The following is a 7,538-nucleotide window of genomic DNA, read 5'->3' as shown; positions in this document are numbered from 1 at the left end:
AGCAAGACAGAAAGGAGCCTGTTGTAGGGGTAAAGTCCCTGAGAAGACAGCAGAACATGGGATGCACATGGAGATGCTGGGCCAGGGACATGGAATCCACGTAAGGTGGGGCTAAGCGCTTTCATCAAACTTTGGGTTCAAATCTAGTCTCTGTCAGTTTGTAGAAATGCATGAATTTGTGCAAGTTAACCTCTTTAAGTAGCTACCCCCTCCTGTGTAAAATGGAGGGATAAGATCTCAAATTTAAATTCCTCCCTCGGAGGCACACACACGCACACACGCTCGCTCGAGTACAAACCACTCACATGTGAAGAAAAATTACGTCCTCAGTCTTTCCACAACCTGCCTTCTGGAATTTCTCTGTCCTCGAAGCCCACAGTGGCCCTCCCCCAACTTGAACATGCTGATTGCTGCTGGTCCGCTGGGTGCCAGAGGGCAAGGGTCTACACCTGCCTGAGACACACCTGTGGATTGTGCTGGAAGTGCAGGGAGCCCCCTGGCAGCATGGTGGGGCGGGGGACAGCCTGAGGAGAGGAGGGGCTCCTGGGAAGTGGGCAAGGGGTGAGAAGGGCTTGCTGTGGGTTTGTCGGACGTGGTGCTGGGCATGTTCCCATTCCTTGTCTCACTGAATCCTCACAGCAAGGCCTGATCCTTGGCATCCAGGGCCAGGGGGTGAAACAGGAGCCATTAGGGCCTGGGGAGGGCAGGGCCAGCCCGGCATCCTTCCCTGCTGTCCTTCCTGACCCCTCAGGAAACACACGGTCCAGCCTCAGACAATGGGTGCGTTTGTGGCAAGGGAGGAAGAGGGGTCTTCCCTCATCTGTCTGCACACCTAATTCCTCTGTGAGTGGAGGCAGGGCCTTCTGGTAACAAGAGGAGTGAAAGGGAGGGGGAATGTTTCCATCAACACAGAAATGACCTAGCAGAGGGGCAGGGGGGTGACATAGGAGGGGCCGTGCCCCTCAAGTAAAGGAAGTCACGGCTTCCAAGGAAGAAGTGAAAAAACAGGAGTGCCTGGGGATGCTCAGGAAAAACTTTACAGACTGAATGTCACCTGCCATCGACGCCATGGCCGATCTATGGATTTAGGAACCAGACAGTTCTGAATTAGAATCACATTTTGTGACTCACTAGTTTTATGACCTTAGACAAGTTCGTTAGCCTCTCTGGACAATAGTTTTTGCACTTGTAAAATGAGAACAAGCCCAAATGACTAAAATCCTAAAGGACAATCCTAAAATGAAGACTGAGTTTTCTAGGACGATCATATGCATTAAAAAAAAAATATATATATATATATGAATTATGTATATATATGGAATGTTGAATAGCATCTGGCTTTTAACCGTTGCTTAAAAAAAATCACAACTGTATTTTCATCATCATTTAAACATTTCAAATCAAGGTTGGGTGCAAAAAAACCCTGCTTGGCTTCTAGGGGACATACCCGAACCCGAAACACCGGCCTTGACCCTCCTGGTGCTGAGAGGGGCAGAACTTCTCAGGGCAGGGCTGGCATGGGTGATGCTGAGACATGATGCACGGTCCTCAGATACAGATTTCAGAATCGGGTCTGGTGAGACCAAAGTCCCTGCCTCTACTTGTCCGGGATCTACCTATTAGTCTCAACCCTGTGGGGTTCCAAGAAGCCCCCAGTGTCATCAACCCACGCTCCCTTTTGATTTCAAAAGACTTTTACCAGGTGCCTGCTGTGTGGCAGGTTTCATTCTAGAAGCTGTGAGTACAAAGACTGAAGGTGTGTGCTTGCACCACAGCTCAGGAAGATGGAAGGAAGCCACCGACCACGCCGCCGAATGCACAGGCCCAGACACAGACGGCCCCGCAGCGGGGGCTGCAGACAAGGGGCTGTAGCCCTGAGCCACGCAGGAGACAGTGCTGAATTTCCCAGAAACCAGCTTACACAACACGGAGTATCAGTTTTCTCCTTGGCTCCTTCCCGCATGTACCAAGATAACTGAACCGGTTACACAGAACACTCGGCTTATGTGATTGTTGGGAAAAACCAAAAACACCCCAAGGGAAGGAAGGCCAAAGTGCCTGGTGCCGAGAGACTGGCAGCTAGCGGCGGCCTTGCCCACAGTCTCCCTGCCCACCCCGGGGACCAGGCCGCCTCCGCGCAGGGCTCCCCGCGAGGCCAGGCTGAGGCCCTCCGTGGAAAGTCCCTGAAGGCCTCCCTCGGGGATCGGGAGATTTCCGCTGGCTCAGCGTCACCAGTAAGTGCCTTCCGTGGTCTAACTGCGGGGGGTGGGGGGTGGTGGGGCGGTGGGGGGGAATGGAAACAAAGAAGGGAATGAGGGAGAAGACAGATGAGACAAGGGACTGAAGGCATTTAATCTTTTCTTGAAACTCTCATTCCCTCACCTCTCTTTCTGGCTGCATTGGATGTGACTCCCAGCTCAGGCCCGCGGGAGGTCTGTTATTTAGCCTTGGGGAGCCTGTGTTTTATCACAAAATAAATAAAATGGGCATAATGACCTTGTGGGGGAGAAGGACAAGAGCCAGAGTGGGTAAAGCATTTCAGGCAGTGTCTTCCCTGAGCCATTTGTGAGTTTCCTGCCTTGAGTTACTTTCAAGCTCTCAGCAGCCAATGGGAACCTGAACAGGCGATCGAACAAAATATGTGGGTCCAGGAAAGACTCACCAGGATTCTGAACTCATTTTGAGACCCAGTTAAGTCAAGGACACCGACATGGATTCCCCAGGGAGGAGTGTGTGCGCAGCACGGTCTTGGCAGCAACGGGCTGTCTTCCCCCAGGACTTGCATGGAGTCCGTGGATGCCACCGGGCCCTTCCCCTGGGCTTCTGGGCTGTGAGCTCCTTGCCGGGCCTGTCTCTGCAGATACTCACTAAACAACAAGCACTTACCGCATTCTTATGTATGGGCAACGTCAGGCACACGACAGGGTTATGGGGGTAAAAAGCAACGTGGAAACATCTTGGGAAGCTGTGAACAGCTCGCAGAGGCTCTGTCCCTGCAGGAGGGAAGCTGAGAAATCCTCTCCATGTCCCTATGCCAATTATTTTATTTGCGTTTACTCAATCTTTCTCCCAAAATCTTGCTTCTTAGGAATTTTTAGCACCGTTTTAGGGATGAGGAAATGAAGGCTCATGGAGCTTAAGTCACTGGTGCAACTTTACGCATGGAGCAAGAGCGGGTTTGGACCTGAATCCGATTCTGAAATGCAGTACTTGTTTCTCTTTTATATCGTGCCACCTTTCTCTGGAAGCCTCAATTTATGGAAAATAAATGAACTCCAGGGATAAAACGGCACATTTCCCCATATTCTTTGCTCTGCACCCCCTTTCCTACCCTCTCTCTGGAAAGAGATCATGAAGCCACCAGGACCCCCGAGGTGGCTGTGGCCATCAGTACCGTGGATTTTGGCATATCTGCCAGCTCAGTCCAGAACATCCTGGCTCTAATATTTCCCTGCAGGAACCTGAGAGTCTGTCTCTGTATGTGTTATCAGACTGGCTAAAGAGTTACGCATGTCAGCACAGAAGAAGAGAGCTCTGATGTTGGCTCCGCGTCCAGGAAAGTCTCGCTGTTCCCCTGCTCGGGCCGGAGCTCTGTGTCTTTCATCAAGTTCCTCAAGATGCCTCGCTACCTGCCAAGATGAAGGCAAATGAAGCAGGACGCTCCTGGGGGGCAGGGGGGGAACGCTCCTCCCAGGGCCCTGCCTTTGGACAGGGTGCTGATTATTCCATGGCTCCCAACCTTCCTTTGGAGGGAGGCTATCTGGATTCTTGAGGAGTCTACAAAGGCCATGGCTCCTTGGGACATGAAAGGTGACAACGGCGAGGGGCGTGCTTGTTACAAGGAAGGCTCAGCACAAAGGGAACACTTCCCTCTGACCAGAGTTTGCAAAGTGTACTCACATTTGTCATTTCGTGCCCTTCTTGGGGGAAGCCTATGAGCTGGGCACAGCTGGAAGAAGTATCCCCAACAACACATACTTGGCTTGCTGAGCACACTGAGCCGTGCTCCTAGTAAGCCTTCTGGTAAGACCGTCCTGCAGGTGATGGATGCTCCTGGCTGACACCTCAATCTCTCTGTGATGAGATCTCCACAATTCTCCATCACAGGCACCTCTTTCTTTAATCCTCAAGCTGGGCCCGTCAACAAGGGTCCCCTGGGTGTGCGCCCAGCGAGGCTCTTTCTCCACTTGTCCACGATACCGCGCTGTGGTATTCAGGGCTAACGAGCGTCCAGACCTCAGGGAGCAGTTACCGAGTCCTTTGCGCTTGGCACGAGAGGATGCCTATGACATGGGCAATGCCCAGAGTGAACAACCGTGCTGCCGGGGGACGGGTCTCAGGATGCCGCTGCCTCCTGCTGGGAAACAAGTTTACAGTCTCGTCCATCTTTCCCACCCTCTTTTTCTTCCAAGGGCTCCTTTACTGCATAAACTATTTTACGTGTCCCCTTGATCCTCTGTTAAACTGGCATGTGTATCTGGGTGTTCTTACAGCCTCTCTATTCTGCTTCACTGATCGGTTCAGCTATTCACTCACAATACTGCTTTAATTCTTAGAGCTTCATACTACATTTTTTCTTATCAGGTTGGTATGCTTGCCCCTCCTTCCTTGACTTTTTCAGAGTCTCCACAACTATTCTTGCTGTTGTTTTTCTATTTGAATCTTAGGACACGAAAAAAATCTTGTTGGCATTTTAATGGGAATTACGCTAAATATGTAGATTAACTGAGGAAGCTTTGGGAACTTCAGGATGCTGTCTTCTTAGTCAAAATATAGTAGGTCTTTCTACTTGTTCACACCCTGAGGCCCTTGGATTTCTGCTGTGTATCAGGCACGGTTCTTATGTTTACTCCTAGAGATTTGACTCAGTCTTGTGGTTGTGGTAGATAAAGTCTCACCTTCCATTACATCTTCGACCTGGCTATTTGTATTTGGGATGGCTGTTGATCTCTACACACTGCACTGTCTTAGTAAACTCTCTTATGTTTGAAAATAGTTTTGCAGCTATTTGTCTCAGGTTTTTGTGTATACAGGTTGATTTACCTACATAAATAAGATATTTATTATACTCTGTTAAAATATTACTTCCGAATGGACTCTGTAATTTACTTATCTTTTTAAATTAGAGCTAGTACCAGGGTGCCTGGGTGGCTCAGTTGGCTAAGTGTCCAACTCTTGATTTCTGCTTAGGTCATGATCTTGGGGTGGTGAGATCAAGCCCCGCATGGGGCTCTGTACTCAGCCTGGAGTCTGCTTGAGATTCTCTGTCTCTCTGCCTCTGCCCATCCCCTGCTCATGTTCTCTAAATAAATTAATTTAAAAAAATCTTAAAAAAAAGATTTTATTTATTTATTTGAGAGAGAGCGAGGGGGGGGGGGAGAGAGAGAGAGAGAGAGAGAGAGAGAGAGACAGAAAGACCAAGCTGGGGGAGAGAGGGACAGAGGGAGAAGCAGGCCCCCCGCTGAGCAGGGAGCCCAATATGGGGCTCCATCCCAGGACCCTGGGATCATGACCCAAGCCAAAGGCAGCTGCTTAACCGACTGAGCCACTCAGGAGCCCCAATAAATAAAATCTTCAAAAATTAGAGCTAGTGCCTCCAGAATAATATTAAATAATAGTAATGATAATATCATCCTTGTGTTGTCCCTGACTTCTGTACAAATGTTTCTAAATTCTGTGTTAGTAGCATGATAGACTCAGATAAATATTTTATCATTTTAAGAAAGTATCTTTTTATTTCTTTTTTAAAAGAATTTCTTTTTTAATCAAGAAAGGAGGCAATCCTATACTTTGAAAAGTTCTATATGTGTGTATGTTTTATCCTGAACATTTTAATAGAGTTTTAATATTTGTAATTTATAAATAAATGAATGTAAATATGTTGGGGGATGCCAACTTTTAAAAACTGATTGAATCAAGCATGCAATCAAAAAAGCTTGGACACCAATGGGCTTACAAGATTGTAATAAAATTACTTATATTAAAATATTAACATTTACCACATATAATTTAGCTTTTTTTTTTAAATGCAGAAGGCACTTGAGGATCTTGAATGCTTTAGGTTCATCATTATGGATACTGGTTATCTTATTAGTTGATGGAAGATTGGCTAACTAAGCATCAATCATTGGAAGGCCTTAGCTCACCTCTGAAACAGTCTGATTTCTATGGCCCTCTGAATGTCTTCCTCTACATCAGACACTTTCAGGGAAGCAGCAATATGCTGGGTTTCCCCAGCCACAACCCCCATCGTGGAGGCACCGTAATATGACAGAGGTGGGATGGAGGGTGGGCCTGTGTAGCCTGGGTCCTGCTACTCTGAAGCATGCCTTGGACAAACAGAGTGTCCTGGTTGAAAGACGCTCTTTCTGGCAGAGGCAAGGTGGTGACATACCTATGGGCAGACCACTCAAAGGATGGGAAGGAACCAGACCTCATAAAGACTCATTGCTTCAGCACAGTGAGATTTCCTGTCGGGGCCACTGCCAGAAGTCTTCTTGAGTAGATGATTCTGACAAGTAAAGAAACACAAGTGTTCTTTGTAGTCATAAAAAAGAAAAAAGATGGCTGGAGGGATAAACATCTGAAACAACAAATTCTTTTTATAAGATGTCTGGCTTTCTGCAAATTTTTACTGAACCAAGACGTGTTCTTTTTAAATTAATACATGCAGTGCAAAAACTCAAAACAATATGCTGATTTATTCCATAAAGATAATTCCCAGGCTAACTGTGGTTTGTTTTACATTGTCAACAAGAGTAGGGAGTTGGGGGAGGAATCTTGTAAACTCCTGGAGATGAAAAGTTTGGGTCCAGATAGAATGAGTACTCTATAATCTAGAGTAAGTTCAAGCTCAGTCTTATTCCTTCCCTCCATGTCTCTCCCTCCCTCCCTCTCTCCCTTTTCTCTCTCTCTTTCCCTTTTCCCCTGTTTCTCTAAATATATACATATACATACATGTTTATATATGTGTATATATTTAAAATAAACATATATGTTGAAAATTGCAAATTTAATTCAAAGTACTCACTGAGCACCATGGGAACACAAAAGCAAGATAAAATGGAGTGCTTTGTAATCTGTTTAAGGAGTGAATACATGTGCATATGGAGTCAATAACAATTCAAAGAAATACAGAATTGTGGGGCACCTGGGTGGCTCAGTCAGTTAAGCATCTGACTTCAGCTCATGACCTGAGCTGGGTCCTGGGATCGAGCCCCGCATCAGGTGCTCTGCTCAGCAGTGTCTGCTTCTCCTTCTCCCTCTGTGCTCTCTCTCGCTTTCGCTCTCTCTCAAATAAATAAATAAAATCTTAAAAAAATACAGAATTGAATAACAAAATAAGAAGTATGGACTGTGTTGCAAGAGGTCAGAAAACTCATAACTGGTTGTCGGGATTGTATCAGTGGGGGTTCCTGTAAGTATAGTGGAGCAAAGCGGGGAAGAGGGACATATGATTCATCTTCCTTCTCCCAACATTATTCCAATGTCATAGGCTCAATCTAGCTGCTCACCTTTATTTCCATGGGGTTTCTGAA

The 7,538-nt window shown here is 47.0% G+C and overlaps 1 long non-coding RNA gene across 1 annotated transcript; it reads left to right on the top strand.

Moving 5' to 3' along the window:
* The first annotated feature begins 2,053 nt into the window (after positions 1-2,053).
* Positions 2,054-5,717, top strand: LOC141373570 (uncharacterized). Its single transcript, XR_012379695.1, has 2 exons — positions 2,054-2,234; positions 3,089-5,717. It is a non-coding gene; the product is annotated as an uncharacterized lncRNA (long non-coding RNA).
* The last annotated feature ends 1,821 nt before the right edge of the window (positions 5,718-7,538 follow it).

The sequence above is a fragment of the Callorhinus ursinus genome, unplaced genomic scaffold (assembly GCF_003265705.2).
Source record: "Callorhinus ursinus isolate GAN/ISIS: 27379988/994484 unplaced genomic scaffold, GSC_fseal_2.0 scaffold10, whole genome shotgun sequence".
Lineage (NCBI taxonomy): Eukaryota > Metazoa > Chordata > Mammalia > Carnivora > Otariidae > Callorhinus > Callorhinus ursinus.
Note: the sequence above shows the minus strand (reverse complement) of the source record. Positions and strands in the feature narration are given on the sequence as shown.